Raw genomic sequence first — 14188 nt, 5'->3', positions numbered from 1 at the left:
TTTGGTTTTGAGAAACAATGAACAAAAAGTCTTTTTTATAGTCTCTCACAGCCACAATTACTTGTTGTGTTGTCCAAACTGGAAAATACAATTCATCATGGTACTCAGGCCAGAACCATAGAGCCTCTTGGCAAGAGCAGCCTGTTGCTGCTGCCCTTGTCAAGTGACTAACCAGAGAGTGCCATTTGGCACAGCTGTCAGAAGTGTCTCTGTTCTTCTTGCTGCTGGAAGGCAATGCATGACTGCATACTGTAGCTCCCCCTCCCCTTACTGCCCCTCTTGTGTGAGCAGCAGGGCAAGAAGCAGCTGGCAGTGGGAGGGGTACCTTACCATCTACTTAACCCTTCTATTGTGCCTCGGGGCATCAGCCCTGTTTGTGCAGCAGTGACTTGAAAATTCTGCTTGTGATTGCATCATTCCTCCCTGCTGTGGCTCCTGGGATATTGCCTGGAAGACGGAGAGGAAAGAAAGCTGTGGTTGGGAAGAAAGTCACCATGCTGAGCCTGACTTTGTTTCAGGCAGATCCACACAAAACAGCATGCACTCTGGAAACTGTGTAATATTGCTTTTTGTGATGCATAAACCCAGCCGTTGACTTTACTGTGATCCTCACAAAGGCACAAGGTTGTGTGTTTCAACTGAATAACTGCATCAGGTCAAGCAGGTGACAAAGTCCTCCTTGCAACCACAATGTATCATTTCATTGCAGCTTCTGGAAGTCTTGTTCATAATAGCTATCTGCATGTGTGATTGGCCCAGTCCACAAACAAAAGAACTGGGATTGTAGGTAGGTGCTTATCTCTAGCAGTGAACACCTGCATGCAGAAAAAGCAAACTAGACCTATGAAACCTAAGAAATTGAATTATTTATAACTCCCCCCCCCCACTGCCCATTGGTCACAATCTTGTAAACTGCCCTGAGCACTTGAAGCAATAGGATGGGGTATAAATGCATTTAATAAATAAATAAATAAATAAATAAATAAATTTGGATCTTTCAGAATATTAGGAATGTCACTGTATCTTAATTCAAGGTTGATAGGTACCATGCTGTTTGTCTACACCAGCAAGTTGGGGACTTCACACCATTTTAATCCCTGCTTGATAGCTATGCAAGAGGGTTAGGGTTGTACATCCAGCTGATCAATTCTTTGTGCCTACCCACTTGATTGAGTGGGTAGGCACATGTCTGCTACTGGTGTGTTAGTGCTGGAACATTCATGGTGGTAACAACCAAGTAGGAAACATTTTTAGCTTCCAAATTGTACAATTCTTTTACTCTCCGTCCCAGATTTACACTTAGCCTGTTGAAATTTGCAGTCCTTCATGACCAAGCAATTCCAAAATACCATGCATCTTCACCAAAGGTATAGCATTAAGTACATCTCTGAAAGTGGACAGATGGTAGCTAACGACCACATTCTGTACTCTGCTGCAAAGTGGCAGTGGGACAGAAAATAAAGAGGCTTTCTTATTTATCTGAATGTTATTTAACTGAAATATAAAAGAGCATCATCCCACCTTTTAAAAACATATCTTGGTTAAAGAATGTTGCTTATGAACAACACGTAATTGCTTAAGCACAATTCCTTGAAATTACGTGCTTTGATCCTAGGAAAAAGAGCCTGTGGCTATAAATCCAGTAAGTGGTCATTGCTTTGTAGAAGATGCCTGCTGTGCACTTTCTTGTATAATTTAACATATTCTTTATGAAATTAGATTGTTTATCAGGAAGTCCATGGTTGCAGGCTCCAGCTACAAAATTAGTGTTCAGATTTAGCTGGAAAAGTAGTCTCCAAAATGAAACAGGCCCTTATTCTGCAGATGTTGCTTTGCCAGATACTAGCTGCCAAAAGGAACTGTCCACTGTGGTCTTGACATAGGCACAGTACATGGCTGCACCCGGCTCTTAGAAAGCCATGTTATTTCTGTCCAGACCAGCTGTCTGTAACTGATGTGGTTAGTGGAGTAGACACAGGGCCCAATTAGACTTCGCAAACTCTTGTGTGCCTACAATGTTGTCTCCACCTTGCATGTTAAAATTAAAGGCTGAATGTTCCAGTTTGGGATGCATACTGCAGTGAGCTTTCATCTGAGTAGCCTTGATGTGCACATGCACATGTAATGGTGCCTGATCACCAAGCCATAGTTTGGCAGCGGGGAGAGTCTTGTGGGCATATGTGCTTCTCCTTTCTTTCCTCTTGTGCAAAAAATATCTCTCTCGCAAGGCTAAGATTTCTTTTTTGGAACCATATTCTGTTGGTGAAGTATATAAGCCCGAACAGGGGACTGGAAGAACAATCACAGTATGCCATTCAGTTCCCTTCCTAGCAGCCATTTTACCTCTGCTTGCACACCCTGATGTTACCATCCTGACACAATATGAAAAGCGCCCAGGGCAGGTTGTTACCCACCATCACCCCTAGTCAAAAAAGGGGGTTGCATGACTGAAGAGGCTGGAAAGAAATGGATGGTGTTTTAGGACCATCTAGATGTCTTTTGTCTTTACAATACTCAGGTGCAAAATGTGCCATATAACAGTTTATCCATTTATTAAATTTATATCCCACCTTTCCATCAAAAATAGTGCTCAAGAAAGTGCAAATGCAATAGGTTCTTAATGATTTGCTGGGCTTTATGAAAGTATGAAAAGCTATATCCAGAATGCATCTAAAATAACCCCTGAAAAGCAGGCTGTAATTTATTACATTGAAAAAATGCTTGTCTTTACCACTCAACACACACACACATACACCCAAACTGTTTGAATGTTGTTTCTGATTTCAGTTTTTAGTTAATAAATCTTTACTGACTGCATTTTAATCCCACCTTTTCCTCAAAAGACTCAAAAACGTACTCTTTCTTCGCCTTTACTGCATTGATGTACAGTAGGCCCTGAGATGGTGGGTGGGTTCATAGGCTAAGTTAAGCCACCCTGCAAATAAGCAGTGATGAACTGCTTGTTTGTGGAATACTCCATGGCATGCCTGTCTGATGAGTGGGCTTGCTTTGGCTTGCCCTCCCCTCTTTCCTCCTTAGTCCTCCAACTGGGTCTGGCACATATCCCAGGGGACTTTGAGAAAGAGCCAATCTTGTCTCATCATCCCAGCCCTTGTCCTCCTCCAACTGCTACCCCTTTTCATTTCCCGGCTTTTCTTCGGTGTCTAAAAAAGTACAAATGGCATTGGTGGTGGTGCTGGATTTTTGCAAGTGCAATGCTTAGAGCTGTCTTCTGATATGAGTAGCTTTACCCGGTCTGTTGCACCTACCGGAGGGCACACACAAGTGGGGTAGGTAAGATGCATGGAAATAGGCAAAGCAAGACTGCTTATGGGAGACTGTTGGGTCAGGTAAAGAATTAATGTAGCAGAATGGACAAGTCTATCCAAACGAAATGCATTCTTCCACGGGCCTAAAATATATCCTTATCTCAAGTTTTGCCGTACACTTTTTTATAGGGATATATGGCAAGACATGAAGTAAATCTTCTAAAACACTGCATGTCTTATTCACTACAAATATTGTTCATAGTGCTTGTCCTCTTCTTTCCATTTCTTCCTCACTGAAATAAGATTACTTTCTGCTGAGCTTTATGCATTATTAATTTAATTTTGGGCAATCAATAGATTTTATTAAAAAAGGAAACATCGAAGTGAAATCTGATTGTACTCATTTTCAGATGAAGCTGGAAGAGCTAGTAGAACAAATTGATCCTAATGCTTGCTTTTGTAAGTTTAGTATATTTTTACAATATTTTCCACTCAGTCTCAGTCTCTTCCAAATATTGCAGTCAATAATTACAGTGAAAATTACAGCCAATAGGTTTATTTCAGTTCTCCGCATATCTAAAAGCAGTTTCATATGCTCCACTGTCTACAAAGAAATCGATGGCTAAGTAGGATTACAGTGAATGCTTACACACATCAACATTCAGCATAAAAACCTGCAGCTTTTGGAATCTGAAGTCTGCCCAGCTGGCCTTGCAGTTGTTGCTGTTGTTGTTATTTATTTATTTATTTATTTATTTAGAAAATTTGTAGGCCATCCATCAAAGACATCTCTGGACGGCTTACAATATTACTTCAAATCCTAAATAAAATAAACTATTCCACAACTGAGCATAAAACTAATCTATTTAAAATAAATTAAATAAATCTAATACAATTAAAACTACTTTATGTTAAAATAATGGTCAAATAAAAAGGTCTTGACCTGGTGCCGAAAAGCATATAATGACAGCACCGGGCAGACCTCTCTAGGGAGCGCATTCCATAGTCAGGGCACCACCGCAGAGAAAGCTCTTCTCTGAGAACTCTGTCTTCTGACCTCTTTCAAAGAGGGTTCCCGGAGGAGGACCTCTGCTGCCGATCTTAGTGGGTGGGACGGCATATAGGGAAAAAGGCGTTCCTTTAGGTATCCTGGTCCCAAGCTGTTTAGGGCATTATAGGTAATAACCAGCACCTTGAATTGAGCCTGGACTTTGATGGGAAGCCAGTGGAGCTGATAGAGGACTGGAGTTATGTGAGAATAACAACCAGTCCTCAACAGCATCCTGGCAGCTCTATTTTGCACCATCTGAAGTATCCGGACTGTCTTCAAGGGCAGCCCCACATAGAGCGTGTTACAGTAATCCAAGCAGGAAGTAACCAGAGTGTGTGTCACTGTTGCTGGGCAGTTCTCCTCCAGGTAAGGACGCAGCTGATGGATCAGCCGAAGCTGAAGGAAAGCACTCCTTGTCACTGCCATCACCTGGGCTTCCAGGGACAGCTTCGGGTCAAGGAGCGCTCCTCAGCTGCGGATCCTGTCCTTTAGAGGGAGTGCAACCCTGTCCGGGGCAGGGCCCAAGTCACTTACTCAGAAACTCAAATCACCTACCAACAGGACCTCCATCTTATCTGCATTGAGCTTCAGTTTATTGGCCCTCATCCAGCCCATTACCTTGGCCAGGCACCGGTTCAGGACAGCCACTGCCTCACCTGGATTAGTTGAAAAAGAGAGATGGAGCTGGTTGTCATCAGCATACTGATGACTCCACAGCCCAAACCTCCTGATGACCTCTCTCAGTGGTTTCATGTAGATGTTGAATAGCAAGGGGGACAAAATGGAGCCCTGCGGTATTCCATGGCAGAGTTGCCATGGCGCAGAGCCAAAGTCCCCCAGCATCATCTTCTGGAATCGGCCGGCACGGTAGGAAGGGAACCACTGCCAAGCAGTGCTTCCTACTCCCATTCCCACCAGCCTATCCAGAAGGATACCATGGTCAATGGCGTCAAAATCCGCTGAGAGGTCCAGGAGAACCAACAGGGACGCACTCCTCCTGGAGAACCAACAGGGATGCACAGGTCATCATACAGGGCAACCAAGGCAGATTCAGTACCATAACCGGGTCTGAAACCAGACTGAAATGGGTCCAGATAATCAGTTTCATCCAAGAGTACTTAGAGTTGTTCCGCTACCACCCGCTCCAACACCTTGCCCAGAAACGGGATGTTGGCCACCTGTCTGTAATTGGCAACCATCTCTGGATCCAGGAACGCCTTCTTTAGGACAGGCCTGATTACCACCTCCTTTAAAGAAGTGGGCACCCGGCCCTCCCTCAGTGAGGCATTGATGACCTCCTGGATCCAGGTACCGATCCCGTGTTTGGCTTTGCTAAGTAGTCAGGAAGGGCAAGGGTCAAGCAAGCAGGTGGTAGGACATACTTGTCCAAGCACCTTGTCCACATCATCAGGCCTCATTAACTGATACTCATCCAATAATGCTGGACCAGGCAGAGTAATTGGCGCCTCCCCTAAAGGAACTGTATCAACTGTGGAGTCCAGCTCGTGATGAATCTGAGTGATTTTCTCCTTGAAGTGCAGGGCAAAGTCATCACAGCAGGCAATCGATGGTGGCACAGGATCTTTTTTGGGGCCTGGATGTATTAGCCCATGTACCACTTGGAAAAGCTCTGCTGGACGGCACTGTGTGGAGGCAATGGGAGAAGAATTTCTTCTTTGCCGCCCTCACCGCCACAGCATTGGCTCGATGGTGAGCACGTAAGCGTGTTCAGATTCATCCCGTGATTTCCTCCACCTGCGCACTAGTCGTCTCCCAACCTGCTTCATCGCCCGTAATTCAGATGTGTACCATGGGGATGGACGGGCTCTGCCTGGCAGGAGAGGACGCTTAGGGGCGATCATGTCAATAGCTCTAGCCATTTCCTCATTCCACAGCTCAACCAGAGCATCAACAGGAGCTCCAGCTTTATCAACTGGAAAATCCCCAGAGTCCTCAGAAATCCATCTGGATCCATCCGGCTCTGAGGGCGGACCATCATAATAGGGTCTGCACCCTTACAGAGGGAAGGCCAGTCCGAACTCAAACCCCACAAGGAAGTGATCTGACCATAACAAGGGAGTCAGACGCAAATTTCTCACTTCCAGACCACCCTCTTCCTGTCCCGTCGAGAAAACCAGGTCCAGAGAGTGATCTCGTTCATGGGTTGGTCCATTGACATGTTGAGACAGCCCCATGGCCATCATGGAAGCCATGAAGTTCTAAGCCGCCCCAGTCAGAACAGTCTCGGCATGGATATTGGGGTCCCCCAGGACCAACATCCTGGGGGTCCTCAACACCAGGTCCAAGACAATCTCCGTCAGCTCAGGCAGGGAGTGTGATGGGCAGAAAGGTGCATGGTACACCAGCAGAATCCTTAATTTGTTTCGGTTGCCCACCTCCAGGTATAAGCACTCTAGGCCTGGTCTCGAGGGGACAGGAAGCCCTGTGAGGGAAATTACAGCTCGATGAACCAGAGTGAGCCCCCCTCTCCTCCCCTCAGGGCGTGGCTGGTGCTGGATTAGATACCCAAGCAGGCCCAGCTGAGAGAGGGTGACATCCCCATCCTCTCCCGCCCAGGTCTCTGTAATACAAGCCAGGTCAGCCCCCTCATCCACAATTAGGTCATGGATGAGGGATGTTTTATTATGGACCGACCTGGCATTTAGCAGCAGCACCATCAGGCCCAAGGGGCGGTTGATAAAGTTACCCGGAACCTTCCGGTTGGGGGAATAACTGGAAGAGGGGACAGATAGCAACCATCTGTTCCTCCTTCTGTGATGACTTGTTAATCCCCCAGTGCCATATCTTCCCCTGCCCAACACCACCCCAGTGGTGGCGCCCATGCGCTCCCCAGGCAACCCCATAAAACAGCAATAAAGCTAAGTCATGGAAAAAATAAAATACAATTAAAACCCTCCAACCCACCCCACTACAAAGACACAGAGTTTCTGGCCCGGCCCAGCCCCACACGACCCCAAATGACGATGCCCTTAGGCTGTCACCCTTTGGCTGTTGGCCCCTGGCTGTGGCCGGCAAGTTAAGCCTGCACCCCTTCCCTGCGCACTACTCCCAATCTGGCACAGCTGCCACCCACGCTGGGGGTGGTGGGGGAGGAGCAAGGGCAGGGCCCACGGAGGACTCACCGGTGCAGATGGAGGAGCCGTGAGCAAGCAGCGTTCCTGGTCCCGCGATGGCCGTCGGCTGGAGCAGCTGCGGAGGCGTCAGTGGGGCGCAGCGGTGTCTGCAGCGGCCGGTCAGTACACAGGCGGCGGCAGCAGTGGGCCTGTCCAGTTAGGCAGCAATGAGCTGTCCACCTCAAGCGATCGATGCCGGGAGGGAGCAGGAGTGACATGATGGCCAGATCTGTGTGCAACATGCCATTTGCCATGCCTTTCTTAAGTAATGTGCTCCGGTCAGGGCTGCTGCTCCATTGCCAGTGTTGAAGTAAAAGTCAACTGTTGCTCCAAGCAGCTTCTGTGGATCTTGTCTTTCTACTTGTCAGAAAAATGACATGGCCTGGCTTTGCCTGAAATAAATACTAAACATACCCTCTTAATGACTATTCTTAGCAACTGGAGACCTACTTCACTATCTGCACCTTCTTGTACCATTTTAATATTTTCCTTACTGCTAATTCTGCTAGACAAAGTTGCTGATGGCAAGAAGTAAAAGTAAAAAGGTGCATTGCTCTCATTGAATATTATTTGCTATTTGAATATGATGCAATAAATCTTTGGGCAAAAGTTTAGTGAAAGAGGATTGGAATCAGGATTGGGCAAAAGTTTAAAGATAATGAGAATCAGGATGTTGGCTCAGAAAGCTCGCAGAATTGCCAAAGGCTCAGAGAGCCAGCATGGCAGCAGTGTCAGATGAGAGAATAAAATGGGCAAGAGGTTCAGTAGAAGAGCAGAGACAGAAAGGTTTGCAAAACGTTTGCAACATATGAATGGATCAGAATCTGTGCAGAAAGACCAATAACAGGATTTGTAGGAATTTGCACAGGAGTTCAAGAAAAGGACTTTAGGATAAATGCTTTGGCTAAAAATGAACAAGAAATGTACCTTCCTTGTTGTATGTATATTTAAGATATAAAAGTTTGAAGTGGAAAGGCAGAAATCTGGATTTGGGGAAGAAGGTAGATGAGGAGAAGGCAGATCAGAACAGAAAATCAGAGAATGAGAGAAAGATACTCAAAATCCCAGTGGAAGCAGCAATCAGTGAACTGTTTTGGAGAATGCTGGAGCCTGGCCAATAGATAATGTTGGAAAGAGGCTTGGATAAAATGGGGATACTATCTAGTTAGAGTAGCTGGATGCACTTATTCCTGTTTTTTCCTCCCTTACCCTATTGTTTTTTGTCAGCTTACATTTTTGGGTATACCTTATTCCATAGGGAAACTGTTTTCCTATCTACGGTTTTTAAGGAAACCTTTACACTTGGCTCTTTGAAACTTAGTGGTCTCTTTTCTATTCTCATCCCATATCCCATAGCATACTCCTAACCCCCCACACTCCCCAAAAATGGATACATTGAGACCAAAGGAGCTTTAAGGCACTTTAAGACCAGTGGAGTGTAGTGGCTAAGAGCATGAGACTGGGACTCTGGCAATCTGGGTTCTAGTCCTCATTCAGCCATGGAACCAACTGGGTGACTTTGGGCCAGTCACAGACTCTCAGTTCAGCCTACTTCACAGGGCTGTTGTGGGGATAAGATTGAGCAGCAGGAGGAGCAATATGTAAGTCATTTTGAGTTCATTGGAAAAAAAGTGGGATATAAATCAAATAAATAAAATAAGAGTAATTTGGTGGAGATAGTCAGAGGGCAAAAAGTTTTTTTACCTGGTGGCATTAGTAAAAGTCCAAAGAATGAGAGGAGCAAAAGGAGGAGAGCACACATTTGTTAGGGTTCCTTTCCACACAGGGAATCTATGCTGCGGGTCTTGTGACAAGGAGAAAGCAAGAAATATGCCTCAGTTACCAAGACACTACCCCATGCTATTTCATGGGATACAGAGCAATTTTCTACCCTAGATTGTAGCCCCTTTATTTTATCCATTTTACTTTTAGTGCATTCATATCCTGGTTTTCCTTCTCTTGAGTTGACCCAAGATAAAGAGTGTAGTTAACCCAGTCACTGATTATTTCAGCAAGGTTGGTGGGTTCATCACATCATGTAAGCCCATTCTGCCAATAAACCATTGTGGTTGGGTTATAAACACTAACAGACTTAACATGGATCATTCTTCCTTTCCTCTTGGTCCTCCAGATAGTATCCAAGGGAATTTGGCACCTGAAGCTGCCTTGATTAAGACATTTTCTGGCTTGCTGTGACTTGTCCCCACTTTTCCTGTTCTCATAGATTGCAAACAGTTACCTCCAAACTGATTCAGTGACAGTCCCTCCAAAGCTCCCAACCCATTTCATATGTAGTTTCCTGTCCAAACTACCCTGTTTTGTCCTGCCTAAATTTCTACTTTTTGTTTTTAAGTCCTACTTCTGACAGCTTTCAGAAGCAAGTGTCTGCAAAAAGAGTGTGGGGTAAACTTTTCCACCTTCCCAAGCACCTTAGTAGTCATAGGAATGGGTAGAAAAGTTGCAGCCACTGGGAATTATTGGGTGGAAACACCCAAACCATGTAGATCTTGCTGTGAATGGGGGAAGATAGATCACTTGTGGCTTTGCTTTGACTTGATGGCTCACCTTTTGGCAGTCGTCACATCAAAGCAGAGAAAAACTCTGTCTGGAGTCTGTCTGTGTTAGTGTCCAGGGTTGGTACCTGGTGCACTTTGACAGCAGGTATTGTATAAGATATTGCCCAGGCAAGGCTTTTCATTCTGGTCCCACAAATGTGTGCTCCTCTGCACTTAAATAAAAACTAGAAAAAAAATTCCCCAAAATGTGCGAATTTGGAGTGCATTTTTTAATGGAGGTAACCTACCAGTGACAGCCCCTCTAATTTCCACTTTGGAGCGCTGTCTTTAGCAGGGAGACAGGCAAGATCAGCAAAAGTGAAAAGGAGTTTGTTTTTGCTACTTTTGCTGAGTGCCTCACTTGCAATTTCCTATTACTCGTGGTGGGATTTGCCCAGTGATATGACCAGTATAGGTATAACAACCCTAGAGTAGTCCATGAGTTTGTAAGGTTGAGAAAATATAAATGCCATCCTTTGGGAAATGGTCTGGGGTTGGATCACATGATTCACTGTGGCTAGTTACCCATGATGCGTTGTCATGTCATGCAAACCAATCCACTGTATGCCATCAGACCACACCTTGGGAACATAAAAATTAATCACTGCTGCTCAATGCATGTTCTGGAATCTGTTTCACTTCTTCTCCCATACATCTTGCCAAGTTTTTTGGTCTTTTTTTATCACTCAAAACCAATTCCAGATGAGGATTAGGCTTCAGTGAACTAACTTCTAGAGCTGACTTTGGCAAGTGCCTTCAACAAAAGTTTTAATGAGATCTATGTAATTCTACAAAAAATAAACTAGGTGGTATATGGCCACTTCTGTACTTTGAGAAGGCCAGAGTAAGACTTTCTGAGCACTGTTGCTTTCTCAAGCAAATCAGGTAAATCAATGCATTTAGACTTCCATGAAATCTGTTTCCTATTGCCAATACTAGCAAGCTCTAAAGGAGCAGAGTTTCAGCTGGTTAATATTAGAGAGCTGCTTAATCATCTTTACTGTGTGTCTAAAAACAAGTCAGGCAGAAATTCAGCTATTGCTATTTCTCCCATCATTGCATTATCAGATCAAAAATATTCCCTGGTAATTCATAAATTATTGTGTAATTTGAAGAAAAAGAGTATAGGTTAGATCCAGGATCTAAATAAGGGTTCAGTTCATGAAGGATGGCTAACTCCTTTCAGTAGAACACCCACAACCCTCTCTGTAGCAGTTTCAGGGAGTTGGAAAGGCTGGTACAGGGAAAGGGAGGAGAAGTATGCAACTTTTAGCTCACTTGCGCATGATGAAATCTGAATCCAACTCTAAGATTACAAGTTTTTATGAAAACAATGGGACTGTACTGTAAAAGAAAGTGCATAAAATTCGCACAAGGCCCACTTTAAATGGAAAATGGTTATTCTTGAAATCTACCATGTTTAAATATGTATTTTAATATTTACATATTTGCATGAATGGAATTTCCTGCCAGTTCAGTTCAAGGGAACGAAGTCATGTTAATGTTCTGATAAAAGCTCCCTGCGAATCATAATACAATCTGTCTATGGATAAAAGCATTTTAACATTAAGAATATAATAGGAGCAAGCTGTGTGGGCTGACCCAAGCCTCATTCTGCCATACATGAAATAGCATGTATCCCAAGTAGTTCGTGTTGTGGTTTCCTATCATTCAGGCTGAACTAATGCACTGCCTTTCAGGACAACTGTGTAAACTTGTGTATCAAAGTGCCTTGTTGACTGTGTGATGAAGTCTAATCTCAAATCTAATTTAGTTTAAGCATAAATTAGTTTAAGAGCATTGTTCTTGTAGCTGCTAAGATTTTATAAATTGATATAGTTTGCCCAGTTGGGTAAATTGTGTGTTATTTCTTTCCAGCTGTGTACTGATTACCAGAACTGTAGACCCACCCAAAACACTCACCCTCCAAAAACATTACATCTTGAAGGGTAAACAAATTCTTCATGATGTTTGGGTTAGCAGTGGAACAGCGGGTAACAGTCATGAGCTGCAAACTAAGACAAATCTGTTCCCAATGCAAATTAGTTCTCTGTTATTATCTCATTGGGTGGCTCTAGGAAAATTATTACCTCTTGACCTTCCCACATTGTGCTATAGAATAGTAATTGATCTAGCAGGACTGTTGGGTGGTTTATTTATATAATGTTTGTGAAAAACTTGAATTCTCCAAGAACATTATACAAATGCTAAGCATCATATCTCCTTATAATACCATATAACTAGTATGTCTGTATATGACATCAGCTGTACATTGCTCTGGAGAAGGCAAAGACTCCTTGTCCTATAGCAAAAAAGGGGGTTGGAAAAAGTCCCCAATTCCCTTCAAAATCAACAGGCTATTCACACATGCTTGCACATATTTAGGGTGCAATCCTATGCATGTTTATACAGAAAGGGAAAAAAAGTCTTACAAGTCCCAGAATTTTCACTCTGAATATGCATAGGGTTGCATCCTTAATGTCCCATGTAGCCTGACTCCAGTGGTCAAAGCAAGGGCAAGTCTCCATCAGGAGAGAGCAGCACACGATATTAGCTGTAGTGGAAAGTTTGCATTTTCCATCCTGCATTTTACCTGAACTTACTCTAGCATTTGGAAAAAAAACATTTGTGGGAAATATGAATAGTTCAGCATAAGATTCAAATATGCTTTTGTGTTGTCTCAGATCAGCATGGAGCACTGTTTTCAGCCAGTATATATATAAAAGTTTGTGTCACTTGGCCTTTAACTCTGGCATGTACCATTTGATGTGCTGTGACCACCTGCTGCTGCTGAATTTTTGAAATGTGAAGTTGCCTTTTGCTAGAAAACTATGCTGGAAAGGTATTACTATACTAAGCAATGATTAAAGTGGGAAACAGATTGGTTCTTTGAATATATACTGTGCTACAGGTAAACAGAGTTCGAGAGCAAAGCTAAAAATGGGTTAATGTAACAAAGAATAAGTAATGTAAGATGTTCCAAGAATGCAGCAGCTCTGCACCAATTCATTTTAGAGATAAAGCCAATTATTAATGGCAATGATTTGCTCATTAGTTTTGTGCAGACTTCTAGTACATGTTAACCAGGAAGAAGCAATAGCAATGTATTTTTAGTACATCTTGCCCAGCATAGTCTACTCTGACTGGGAGCAGCCTTCTATGGTCTTAAGCATATCACCTTTCACATCATGTGGTCTTTCTTATCACCTGCCATTTCATCCTTTGAACTGGAGATACCAAGGATCTGCATGGAAAGCATGTGCTCTGTCACTGACCTGTGGTCCTAACATAAACTTTTAATGTCTCCAGCTTTAAAAGATCAGGCTGTAAAACAAAACACCCTCTGCCTCAGATCTCAGGAGCCAGTGATAATCCAGGCAGTTTGATTCAGCAGAAGCCCCCTTATGTGAGTAATCACCTTTCGAAAGAGCTGCATCAAAATGCGACACTGTCTTGCTTGTAGGCTATTTTGGAATTTTCAGGATGGGTCAACAAAAACAAAATTGCACAGTTTGAGAAAACATTGCCCCCACTCTGAAATGGTTTCATGACAACACTATGTAATCAATCAGGTTTGGTTAAGTGATAACATCTGAAGCCCAAATTGGAATTATACGAGCCATGGATTTTGCCTTCATTCTAGCAACTTGCGTGTTAAAAAAAAAACCAGGAAAAGCAGGGCTTGGTTAGTTGTCATTCAGTGATTGATAAAATAAAGAGAAAGTTGAACAAAAGAAGCTTTCATGAAAATTTAGCTGCACCAAAGGCAAATAGGTGTCAGATGGAGAACTTTTAGCTCAGCCTTATCTTGGATCAAGTTAGAGCAGCCTTCCCCAACCTGACACTCTTCAGCTGTGTTGGAATTTCAGCTCCCATAATTTCCAGTCAACATTGCCAAAATGCCAGGATGTGGAAGGCTGAGTTCAAAGGTTTGATCAAATAGGAGGCTTTTTGATTTAAACTGTTAATTGGCACACTACTTTTACTAGAATCAGTGCTTTGGTGTGAAATCCAATTCCATTGGTGAGTTGTCTGAAGTGACCACATTTCAACTTTGTAGATGAAGGGTTAGGGTTACATTTTTTATTGTGTTCCATCCCACTTACTAGTAGTAAAACATTCATGTTTTATTTATTTATTTATTTATTTATTAAAACATTTTTATGCCGCCCCATTCGC

The sequence above is a fragment of the Varanus komodoensis genome, unplaced genomic scaffold, assembly GCF_004798865.1.
Source record: "Varanus komodoensis strain SLA01 unplaced genomic scaffold, ASM479886v1 scaffold12, whole genome shotgun sequence".
NCBI classification, from domain to species: Eukaryota; Metazoa; Chordata; class Lepidosauria; order Squamata; family Varanidae; genus Varanus; species Varanus komodoensis.
Note: the sequence above shows the minus strand (reverse complement) of the source record.